General features: G+C 38.9%; 1 long non-coding RNA gene across 1 annotated transcript; it reads right to left on the reverse strand.

Annotated features, from left to right (window-relative positions):
- Nucleotides 1-1934: 1934 nt before the first annotated feature.
- On the reverse strand, nt 1935-11919 carry LOC140713086 (uncharacterized). The gene is made up of 3 exons (XR_012094947.1): nt 11779-11919; nt 10517-10574; nt 1935-3185 (listed from the first exon to the last, which is right to left on the reverse strand). It is a non-coding gene; the product is annotated as an uncharacterized lncRNA (long non-coding RNA).
- Between the last annotated feature and the right edge of the window lie 989 nt (nt 11920-12908).

Here is a 12908-nt window from a genome sequence, read left to right on the forward strand (position 1 = left end):
AACAGCAGGTCTGTCTGGAAGGTGTCCTTCTGCCCTCAGGGACCTTCTCTTTATGTCAGCAATGCCAGGCCCACTGAGTTCTTCCCACTTACCGTGGTGTTGACCTGATGCCTGAATTCCCCATCACTTTTTCCAAATGGCTTTCCATCTCTTCTCTTCTCTTGACTATACCCTGGGGAAGAGATGCTCTTTGGGCTTCTCTTTCTACTTTATAAAGTAATTCCCTGCTGACAAAAGAGTATAACCATACATTCTTGCCTGACTTTCCTTCAAAGTCATGTCTACCTTCCTCTCATGCTCTTGACTTTTTATTCATTCATTTCCTCATTTCTTCTGTGTCAGTCTCCATGTGTTCCCTGGCTCTTTAGCTTGCAGGGATTCTCTTGTTTATCACAATTAAGGTATACATTGGCTTAAAGCCCTATTCTACAGATGGTGGGATCTCAATGTCCTATGAGGACTCCAGGGATTCAGGCCAGCAAGCTTCAGTTTTACATTGTCACCTCTGGCCCTGGTTCAAGTCTCACTTATTCTCCATCTCTTCACTTCTCCCACTGCCATTCATCAATGATTGGCAAACATCTCCTTTTAATTTATTTTCCCCAAACTCACAGATAAGAATTACAGATAGCAGACTTTTACTGACAAGCCAACATCAGAGTATGCATGTAGAAGTGTGCAGCTTCACAGCTGATCATGGAAATTATTTCAGCTCAGCCTGCATTCTTGTCGTTCCTCTTCCTCCTTCCCTCTTCTACTACTTTAAACCTTCCTCTCCAATATTCTGGTTTATTTCCTGGGTCAAACGGTTTAATTGTTTTATCCTAGCCCTGGCCAGTGCCACTTTTAAATAGTAAAATAACCCATAAGAGATTTTTGTTACTTAAAAGGCGTTCTCTCCCTTAAGTACAGTTTAATCACTAGATATTAGGCTAACAGCTTTCTGTACTATACATTCGCTCAGTCGACAAATGGCCTTAGTGACTATGGAGGTGAAAAAGAAAAGATTTCCACTTTTCTCCTGCAGTTCAATGCTTTACATTATAGCTTCTTTCAAGTCTTGAGAGCAGGTGCTACATTTCATTTGTTTTTATATTGCTAGTGCCTAGTACCATACCTAGCATACATTGACAATATGCAGTAAATATTTTAATGCCAAAATGGTTTCAGGTATTGTCATTAGGCACCTTCAACAGGTAGGAAGATGAGACTCAGAAAACTTATGTCGTGAAGTCTTAATCATAGAGTAAATGGCAGAGATATGTCTTGAAATACCCAAATGTTCGGACATCAAATATCAAACTTTTTCTTCTCTATCATATTGGTGGCATGTTTCCCATGAATAATAATTTATTTTTTCAGATTTTACACATATGCAAAATTGTTCCTTTTAGACTGATTACCCATCCCTACAGGTTCATCCCCCACTGCATTTGTGTGAGAACGAGTGGTGGGCAAGGGTTGAGGGAGGGCACATGCAGAGCCCATTCTTGGCCCTCACTCAGGTACCAGGTGCTCCAGTCATCTTTATAGCTGACTGCTGAAGAAGCCACTGTAAATCAGTTCAAAGAGTTTCTGGGGTCTTTCTTACACAATTAGTCCCTGAAGGCACAAACTGGCTCATAGCAGCAGAAAATGACCATCCTAAAGGAAAAACAAACAGGCACAAGGGATTGCTACAGTCTGAATCTTTGTGTCCTCCTAAAATTTGTATGTTGGAACCAAATCCCCAGTGTGATGGTATTTGGAAGTGGGGTCTCTGGGAAGTGACTAGATCATTAAAGTGGAGCCCTTATAAAAGGGATTAGTGCCCTTATAAAAGAGGCCCCAAAGAACTTCTTCATCCCCACTACTATGTGAGGACTCAGGGAGAAAGTGTCCTTTCTAGGAACCAAGTGGGTCCTCACCAAACATCAAATTTTCTGGCACCTTGATCTTGAACTTGCCAGCCTCCAGAACTGTAAGAAATAAATTTCTATTGTTTATAAGCTACCTTGTTTACGGTATTTTATTAAGCAGCCTAAACTGATTCAAGAATATTGCCCAGTACATTAGTTTTCTATTGTTATGTGACAAATTAGTACAAATTTAACAGCTAACATATAACACAATTATCTCATAGTTTCTGTGGACTAGAAGTCTAAGCAAAGACTTAGTTAGTTCTCTGCTTAAGGTCTAGATCTTAAGCCAACAACTTTTTGCACCATACATTTACTCAGTAAACAAAGATTGGCTACCCTTGTATATGATATCCTAGGCCCTACTGACTACAGAGGTGCAATAGGAAAGATTTCCACTGTGCAATCAAAGTGTTGCCTGGGCTGTGTTTTCATTTGAAAGTTTGACTGGAGAAGAATCAATGTTCAACCCCATTCAGGTTATTGGCAGTATTCATTTCTTTGTGGCTGTTCGGTTGAGGGTCTTAACATTGTGGTGGCTATCAGTATATTTAAATTTCTTCTTTCTGGATTATTTTAACTGCCATTTTAATGAAAACAGTATAAAATATTCCTTAAGTATAAGTAGTAAAAATTCCTCAAAAATCATATGGGCATCAATTTTGAAGTAGGTATTTTACTATGAAATTCAATTTGAATAAGAATGTTGGAAATCTTTCCTGTGGAAATAATGATCAAAATAGAATCAAGGTGAGTTGATTTTTTTTTTTTTCTTTAGCATGCAAACCCACAAATTGAACTGAATTCAGGAGAATTCCTTGGGCTCAATTAGAAAGTCCCAGGTCTTCAGTAAGTGCTACTTTATGACTTCATGTACTTCCCCAACAATACCCTCCTCTCCTATAACCCCTACATCTTCTCTTTCCCCCATTTATGGGGCTTCTACTGCTCTGTATCATTCACCAAATCTCTTGTATGACCTGAATTAATTATTTGAGAAGTCCTGAAGACTTGGTTGGGAACTAGGTCCCAAATATTCCAACTCTTAAAGGCTCAATCCAACTCAATGCATGCTTACTTGGAATTGGGTATATCAGAATTCCAGAAACTTAATGTAAATTTTAAGATTAAAAGGTTGTATTTAAATAGTTATAAATAGTTTGTTCTTTTCTGGAGTAGAGATGTGGACTTGCTTTGGGAGGAGCAGACTGTGTCTTTTGCTCCTTTTTGCAGAGGGACTCCACTGTAGGTTTTTGCAGTCATCTAGGTCATGAGTCGACAAACTTTCTGTAAAGGACCAGATAGTAAATATGTTATGTTAGGCTTTGCAGGCCAGGTGGTCTCTGTCACAAGTACTCAGCACTTCATTATAGCATGAAAGTAGACCTAGACAATATGTAAACCAAAGAGCATGACTGTTATTACAACAAAACTTTATGGACACTGCAATTTGAATTTTATATGATTTTCATAGGTCATGAAATTTTATTATTTTTTTGACCTTTGTTCAATGATTGAAAAATGCTTAAACTATTCTTGGCTTGCAGACCGTAAAAAATCAGGCAGCAGGCTGGATTTAGCCCCTGCGGTATAGTTAGTCAACTTCTGTTATAAATATAAAGCAAGCACCTACTCCTTGTTTTTTGGGGGAAAAAAATCCCTGCCCCATCCCCTTGGAAGTCATTTGGGGCTGCATTCAGAGTTGCAGGGATCTCAGGAGATCTGGGGGAGAAGAGAACTGTGTCTGAGGTTGGGCTTTCAAAATAACTGCTTGCTATATTTGGAGGCAGCAGCCAAAAGAAGAGCCTTATAGACTCCCAGCTCATTGCAGCCACGTGGAGAACAGCTGGGCCTAGCCAATCTAGGATTGCAGTGATCTCATGGGCAGGTGAGGGGGCCATACAGGAAGATTAGGAAGGGTAACAGCTGCCACTTGAGTGAAATCATCTCAGTAGAGCAAGGGGCGACCTGTGGAAGAACAGATGGCTGTCTGGAGATATATGCCTGGTTTATACAAAAGGCGACAACCAAGAGAGATTTGTGGAAAATTTTAAAGTGTCCTGAAGATTCCCAGGGATATTTTGTAAAGTGTGGTGCAGCACTGGTAAAAGAATGAATTTTCTTTGAGTAGCTTGAGGAATAATGCACCTATAATTTGGATGCCCAAAGAAGTGTAGGGTCTGACTTCTGAGGTCTGAGATGTATGTTATCATAAACACTTCTGGTTTCCAAGCAACATCAGTATCTCTATTCTTCATTCTGTTTTTTTTTTTTTTTAACTTGCTACTTTGAAAAAAATTAAACTCTTCAGAAAAGGTGAAAAATAATCCAAAAAACTCCCATATTCCCTTCATCCAGATTGCTCAATTGTTAACATTTTTCCACTTCTTTTGCTAGCATTCTCTCTGTTTTGTACATACCCAAAAGCATATATACTATTTTTTCTGAGCTGTTTGCAATTAAGTTACATCAGTTTGTAGTTCTTAAAAACAGGGATATTCTCTGCATAATGCCAGCACAACTGTCAAAATCTGGAAGTTAGCATTGACCCAATAATGCTGCCTGATGTATACATCCAGTTGAAATTTCTCTTGTCCCCATAATGTCCTTTTTATGACCTGGATCCAATCCGGTAACATGTGTTGATTTAGTTGCCATGTCTTTTTACTCTCTTTTAGCCTGAAAGAATTACTTAGTCTTTTCTTTTCTTTCATGACTGACATTTTTAAACAAAGCAGAATAGTTACTTTGTGAAATGTTCACAAAGTAGGTTTGTATGTACTCAGTGTAGGTTTGTATGATGATTCTTCAAGATCTATGAGCTTTTAATAGTAATATTAGCCAAATGTTCTTCTCATGGAATCATATTGTTAAGTACTAAATGCTAATTCGTACCATTACTGGAGATGTTAACTTTTATCACGTGGTTAAAAGGTGTCTATAAGGTTTCTCTACTGTGAGGTTAGCTAATAAGTATTTCGTACTCATCAATTAGTGATTAATAAGATTGTATTTTGTGGATAAATTCATGTCTTCTACTGTAAGTTGTAGTTTTTCCTTCTATCCCACGTATATTGGTATAGATGAATGGATTTCTTTTTAACTCAGTGGATTATGGCCTGTAAATATCATTCCTCATTTTGATGCTTATATTATTCTAGAATTGACCAGTGGTGCCTTTCAAATTGGCTCCAGTGGCATCTCCACCTGTTACCATCATTCATTCAGCAATTCCTTGGTTTATCATGCAACAGAACATTCCAGGTGTTTTGTATTAGTCTGTTCTCACACTCCTATAAAGAAATACCTGAGACTGGGTAATTTATAAAGAAAAGAAGTTTAATTGGCTCCTGGTTCTGCAGGCTGTACAGGAAGCATGAGGCTGGCATTCACTCAGAAAGTGTATAATCATGGTAGAAGGCAAAGGGGGAGCCAGCACTTCACATGGCCGGAGCAGGAGGAAGAGAAGCAGGGAGGTGCTACACACGTTTGAACAACCAGATATCATGAGAACTCTATCACTATACAGTACCAAGGGGGGATGGTTCTAAACCATTGACAAGAATTCCACCCCATGATCCAATCACCTCCTACCAGGTCCCACCTCCAACACTGGGTATAAAATTGAACATGAGATTTGGGTGGGGACACAGATCCAAACCATATCACTTATCTTGATAAGTGACTTTCCTTTCTTCAGCTCTGGAACCATCAATACCCTTTAGTAGTTCCTCTACTAAAATAATGATTACAAAAAGTAATCATTATTACATAATCATTATTTTAGTAGAGAAGCATATACAGAAACCAAGAAACTAAGAACCAATACTGTCCATTGGGTGAGGAGTGCCAGTGTTTCTAGGTCCTTTTAATAAGCAGATCTAAAACACCCATACACAGAGCACATACAGACACACACACACAGGCATACAGATACAGATACAGATACACATACACAGGCAGAGCACACACAGGCAGAGCACACATAGACACACATACAGACATACATAGATACAGACACACACACAGACCCACAGACCCGCAAACATGCACAGACACACATAGATGCACAGACACATACAAACATGCACACAGATGTGCATATACACAGACACGCAGATACATGCACCTGAGCCAGAACTGTAGCGTTAAATCAAAGGTAGAGCCTGTTCTATCTTTTGACCCTCAATTATTTGAATCAGTACATTTTATTTATTTATTTATTTATTTATTTTTTATTTTTTATTTTTTTTGAGACGGAGTCTCACTCTGTCGCTCAGGCTGGAGTGCAGTGGCCGGATCTCAGCTCACTGCAAGCTCCACCTCCCGGGTTCATGCCATTCTCCTGGCTCAGACTCCTGAGTAGCTGGGACTACAGGAGCCTGCCACCTCGCCCGGCTAGTTTTTTGTATTTTTTAGTAGAGATGGGGTTTCACCGTGTTAGTCAGGATGGTCTCGATCTCCTGACCTCGTGATCCACCTGTCTCGGCCTCCCAAAGTGCTGGGATTACAGTCTTGAGCCACCGTGCCCAGCCCATTTTATTTTTAGTGAAGCCAGTTTGAATTGGGTTTTCTGTTATTTGCTGATGAAAGCAACCTAATTGATAAACACAAGACAATGGTTACATGCATCAGGCTCAGTTCTTAGAAGCTGGAATACAGAGATAAATAGGCCTAATGAGATCAAATTAAATATTATAATAAATTCTATGATAAGGAAGACACAAGACACAGTATAAGCTCAGAGGAAGTCTGCATGGGGTGTTGCCTAAACTAGCCAGAAGTTTGCTATACATAGATATCACAGAAGAAAGAGAAGCCATTATAGACAAAGAATTCAGTGCAAAGACATGGAATGCCAAAAGCTGAAGGAGGGTGGTGATAGAGGTGTTCATGTTAGAATAAAAAGTATGAGTCATTATTAATTTTAAAAAGATACATATATTGGTCATATATGGGTGCTGTAAAGATATCTCTGCTGACTGTACGGGGATAAATATGTCCAGAGGTTATGAGGAATTGAAGATAAAAGGCCAAATTCTTCCAGGGCAGGAGGAATTCAAAGTTATAAATTCATTCCTCTGAAATGCCTCTGCTTGTGAGAATGGATTGTGGTGTGCACCCTACTTCTCTGAAGAGTATGCTGAGTTTGGTTCATGAACCTGAATAATTTTCTTTTCTTTTCTTTTTTTTTTTGTGAGACAGAGTCTCGCTCTGTTGCCCAGGCTGGAGTGCAGTGGCCGGATCTCAGCTCACTGCAAGCTCCGCCTCCCGGGTTTACGCCATTCTCCTGCCTCAGCCTCCCGAGTAGCTGGGACTACAGGCGCCCGCCACCTCGCCCGGCTAGTTTTTTGCATTTTTTAGTAGAGACGGGGTTTCACCATGTTAACCAGGATGGTCTCGATCTCCTGACCTCGTGATCCGCCGTCTCGGCCTCCCAAAGTGCTGGGATTACAGGCTTGAGCCACCGCGCCGGGCCATAATTTTCTTAATCTTACTGACAACACTGTGTATTGGACATGATAGCAGAGGCCAGGAAACTGTCTGTCTCAAGACCTGAGGTTGTTTACTCCTCTAACCCAAGATGGCAGATATGCCTACACATGAGTTTTCTTCAACTAAGTCGTAAAACACAATCTCCTGGGCCAAAACTCAGTCATTCTCGGAAATAGCATCTCTGCTGTGTAGATTCTTTCTGCCACTCCAGAATTGGTCTCTTCCCAGTGACACAGATCTGGTGCAGTTTTGATATGATGCTGTTGGCAGTTGCAACTTTTGGGAAAAGGCAATAAGAATCTGTGTCCTTCGTAATCTCTATAAAAACCTAGAGCACTAGTCATGTCACTGTACTGCTTACCTAATTTTAAAGAAAATTTAGCTTGTATCATTTTAATTAAAATCCAACAAGAGGACAAGACCCAATAAAAGAAAGAAAAGGGGCAAATACTGGAAAGAAAGACATAAAGTAATCATTATTTTTGATTATAAGATATATCTACAAAATCAGAAATAACTAACAAAAATAATATGGAAATAGAGAAGGCAATTTAGAAAGTAGTCTACATACAAGATAAGTAGAGTAAGAACCAATTAAGTATTGGCATTCAGAAGATAGAACATTTAATAATATACTGTACATCAAACAAAACAACCAAAATAAAACTATTGATGAAGAGATATAGACTGTCCAGCAATCTTACCTTCCTTCAGACAACCAAATGTCATTCTCAACTGAACTGAACTGAGCATGAAGGCTAACAATTATTTATCATACATGATAACTCTTTTTGTTGCCAAGTACTCTTAGAACTTGTACCATGATTCTTCCAGCAATCCTTATGGTGTATACTATGAGCCCTGCTATGGCTTGAATGTGTCTTCCAAAGTTGGACCTTAATCTCCAAGTTGTTGTAAACTTAATCTCCAACACAACAGTATTAGGAGGTGGAGCCTACTAAGAGGTGGTTAGGATATGAGGTCTCTGCTATCATGAATAGATTGATTTTATTACTGCAGCAGTAAGAGTTTATTATGGTCCCAGTAGGTTGTTGTGAAAGTGAGTCCAACCCCTTCTTTCTCACTCTCTTGCAAGCTCTTACCATTTCACCTTCTACTATGAGATAATGCACCAAAAAGGCCCTCACCAGATGCTGGACCCTCAATTATGCACATCCCAGCCTCCAGAAATATGAGAAATAAATGGATTTTCTTCATAAAGTATCCAGTCTGTGATATTCTGTTATAGCAACAAAAATGGACTAAGACAAGCAACATTTTGCACATAAGAAAATTGAGACACAAGAGAGTCTCAGGATCATACAGCTAGTAAATAGCAGAGTGGAATTAAAATCCTGTCTGCCTAACTCCAAAATTCATAGTATTTTTTTATAATAACATGCCCTAGATTGAGTTTTCTGTTGTCAAATTGTCTCCTTAAGTGAAAGATGTTCTTTTTTATGAGAAAACACAAACTGCTCTCTTCCACCCTGGCTCTTTTATATTTGTAGGTCAACATTTTTTATATTTGGCTTCCATGCAGTTTTCTCTCTAGTCCCACAGGTGAAACACTCCAATCCAAAATCAGTACCCTATATCTAGCTTGATTTAGAATAGCTGATATTTGTAGGCTAGGTGTGGTGGCTGATGTCTGTAATCTCATCAGTTTGGGAGGCTGAGGTGGGTGGAATACTTGAAGTCAGGAGTTCGAGACCAGCCTGGCCAACATGGTAAAACCCCATTTCTACTAAAAATACAAAAAATTGTCCAGGTATGGTGGTGCACAGCTGTAATCTCAGCTACTCAGGAGGCTGAGGCACAAGAATTGCTTGAACCTGGGAGGCGGAGGTTGTAGTGAGCCTGGATCAGGCCACTGCACTTCAGCCTGGGTGACAGAGCAAGACTCAAACAAAACAAAACAAAACAAAAAAAGATGACATATTAGATGATACATGTATAGGGAAAACAAAAACGTAGCCATACTATTTCAAAATTAGTTCCTTTGTTTTAAAAGTTAAATGTAGAGAATTTGTGGCATTGTGTCTTGGTTGTTCAAATTAAAACTTGAAAGAGACGGAGGAGGAATTGTGGAGGTCCTGTTGATTGGATTAAGTGTCCTCACTAGAGTGAAGTTCTCATAGAGCATTCCCCAACTGTGAATTTCTGAATGTTACGGCGTTATTAATCAAAGCCATCATTCCACATCAAAAGTCCAAATGCTTCCTTCCTGCTTTGTCTGCAATAACATTTTCTCCACAAATGTGATCTTTCCATTATCCTTCCTTCAGAAGAATGTGTCTATGTATAACTGGCAAGAGAACATGGGGGAGTGTTTCTGAAACTTTGTGGCTTCTGTCTAAAATAATTTGTTCAAAATGTTTTGGGAAATTATGCTACACACTTTTTTTTTTTTTTTTTTTTTAATGGAGAAATAATACAAGGTCCAGAAGTTGCCTTGGTTTGGGGATATTGGCTTTTAAAAAGATCTCATTATTCCTTCTTTTGTTGATTAGTATTTCATGCTTGGTGGGTTAAGAATAAATGAGCTGGAAATACCATTGTTTTGGTCCATTTTGTGCTGCTATAACAAAATACCTGAGAAAGGGTAATTTATAAAGAAAAGGAATTCGTCATAACTCTGGAGGCTGGGAAGTCCAAGATTGAGGGACTGCATCTGTTGAGGGCCACCTTATTGCATCATAACATGATGGAAGGCATCCCACAGTGAGTGAACTCATGTAAGAGAAAAAGGGAGGTCTGAACTAACTTTTATAACAAATCCATTCTAGTGATAATGAACTCACTTCCACAATAACAACATTAATCCATTCATGAAGGCAGATCCTTCATGACCTAATACCTCTTAGAGGTCTCACCCTGAAACACTGTTACATTTGGGCTAGTTTCCAACACTTGAGTTTTATAGGACACGTACAAACCGTAGTAACCATTAATGGGTATATATTGGTGAGGTTTCTGAAATATGAATAGCAAATATGATATGTGTATTAGTCCATTCTCACATTGCTATCAAAAACTGCCCAAAACTGGGTAATTTACAAAGGATAGCAGTTTAATTGACTCACAGTTCTGCATGGCTGGGGAGGCCTCAGGAAACTTACAGTCATGGTGGATGGAGAAGCAAACATGTCCTTCTTCACATGATGGCAGGAAGAAGTGCTGAGCAAAAGGAGAAAAATCCCCTTATAAAACCGTCAGATCTAATAAGAAGAATAAGAAGTTACTCGCTATCATGAGAAAAGCAGCATGGGGGTAACCATCCCCATGATTCAATTACCTCCCCACCAGGTTCCTCCCACAACACGTGGAAATTATGGAAACTACAATTCAAGATGAGATTTGGGTGGGTACACAGCCAAACCATATCAATATGATACAGTAGAAAGAACATAGGGTTGGAATTGTATATAACGTTATTCAATATCTGGATCTCTCACTTTTGAAATGCACAAAACAGTTACATTTACATAGATGCTTTTGTTTGCAAATGATATATAGAGTAAGAAAAAAAATTTTTCCATTGGATTTGCAATTCAACACTTCACATGCTTTTATTTCTCCCTTGAAGGTCTTCCCCTTCTTATATACTCAGATAATGTTTACTTAGTCTTCTAAGCTTAATTCAATATTTATTTCCCCTGTGATGACTTCAACTATTCCTCTCCCCCAGGAAGAGTGGGTATTCTCTCTCTGACTCCCAGATTACTTCACATTATTGTAAATATCACACTAAACTGGAATAATTTACTTTCCCAGATGTATCCCTACTTAGACTCTGTCAAGATTGGTCTTCATATCCACAATGCCCAGCCTACCGCCTGATATCCTATAAGTGTTCAAAAGTGTTTGTTTTGATATACTGGGCCTACATAAATAGAGTCATTTTCAGAATAAATTTACTATTGCCTGCATTTTCTGGATAATTTTGCCAATTAGTCATTGGTGATTGAATTACAGAGTCAAATGCTAGAATGGCAGATCTGACTCATCCAATGCATCATTTGTGTGCCATCTTTACAGTTATCATCATATTCACCTACCCCCTTCATTGGTGTTAATATTTTCTTACTTTGAGAAAATAACATAAAAACTTTAAAACAAGAACAACTGTAAAAACTGAATTAGTTTACATTCATTTGAAGAACTTATGTGACATCAAATGTTTGAGATGACAATTATCTTCTAGTGCACATTACAATAATTTGTAACTGCTAAAATGTTTAGAAGTTTGTCCATGTAGTACCCATGAACATTTTACATATTGCCAGTGAAACGCAGAGTGTTTCCCAAAGAAACACTTAGCTTTGGGTCTTTTTTACTTACAAGTGAAGACTTTACATGTTCAGAGAAATAAATGTCTAACCTGTGGTCTCATAGCTGCAGAGCCTGGACAAAAATCTTGGTCTTCTTAGCTGGCCTTCAATGACAGTTTTATGAATTAAGCCAAATATGTACATTTCCTTGGTGCCCCAGCACTTTGAACAGCCTTTGTCATTGCTTCAGGCTTTTGTGGGTAGGGTGAAAGCAAGACACTACACAGCTCCCTGCCTGTGCCCTAGCAACCAAGCACAACACAGATGGCCAGCCTGGCAATCTGCCCAGCAGACACTGATTGCATACCTGGTGGTAAGACACAATAGTATTTGCACAGTGTGGTTGGCATTTATAGTGATAGGCAGTGAAGACTGCATCCTGTGCCTTCAGGCCAGTTTGCTGGTTTCCAGACTAGAGGCAATAACTTTCCACTGGTGTAATGACAACTTGTCTCTTGCAGCTGGATCATGTTAGGAGAGTAGGAATTTTATTTTTGGTCCCTTTTCAATGGTGCCTTTTAATAATAGGGTAGTATTTTCCCAAGATATTTCTTGCCAGTTGCACACGTGTATTGGCTCCTGAAGTCCTGAACATTGATTGGCATCAAAGAATGGGAATGATCCCTATTTATAGGAGAACAGTCTGTATTCTACAGGTGGAGAGAATATGCCTTATACTAATCCAAGAAGCATTTATTATATGCCTGTTATTATTTGTTAAACTGAGTAAACGACTATTGTGTATAAACCATTATACCAGGCCTTGGGCATAGAAAGATACATAACGTAAGTGTGACTCAAGAGGCACTCAGACCAGTAGAGGTGACAGACATTTAAACTAATAGCCATAATGCAACATGATGAGTGGTCTAATAGAGGGGTGTACCTAGTACTGTGGGAACACAAAGGATGGGGCTGTTAATCCTTCCTAGAGGTTAAAAATGAAAGCTAAATTTATGCTGAACATTGATTGCATCCAGGGAAATGCATTACGGCAAGTTGGTGAGAGCTCTTCTGCTGCTGCCTCATCAATCTAGGTTCAAGTTCCCACTTTGCTAATTACTCCTTTTGTAGTTTCAGGCAAATCTCAAAGCTTTCCAGAACTGGTTGTATATAAAATGGAGAGAGAGTTCATGCTATATATATGTATATAAAGTGAGAACAAAATGAAATACTAATT

This window comes from Chlorocebus sabaeus, chromosome 12 (assembly GCF_047675955.1).
Source record: "Chlorocebus sabaeus isolate Y175 chromosome 12, mChlSab1.0.hap1, whole genome shotgun sequence".
Taxonomy (NCBI): Eukaryota; Metazoa; Chordata; class Mammalia; order Primates; family Cercopithecidae; genus Chlorocebus; species Chlorocebus sabaeus.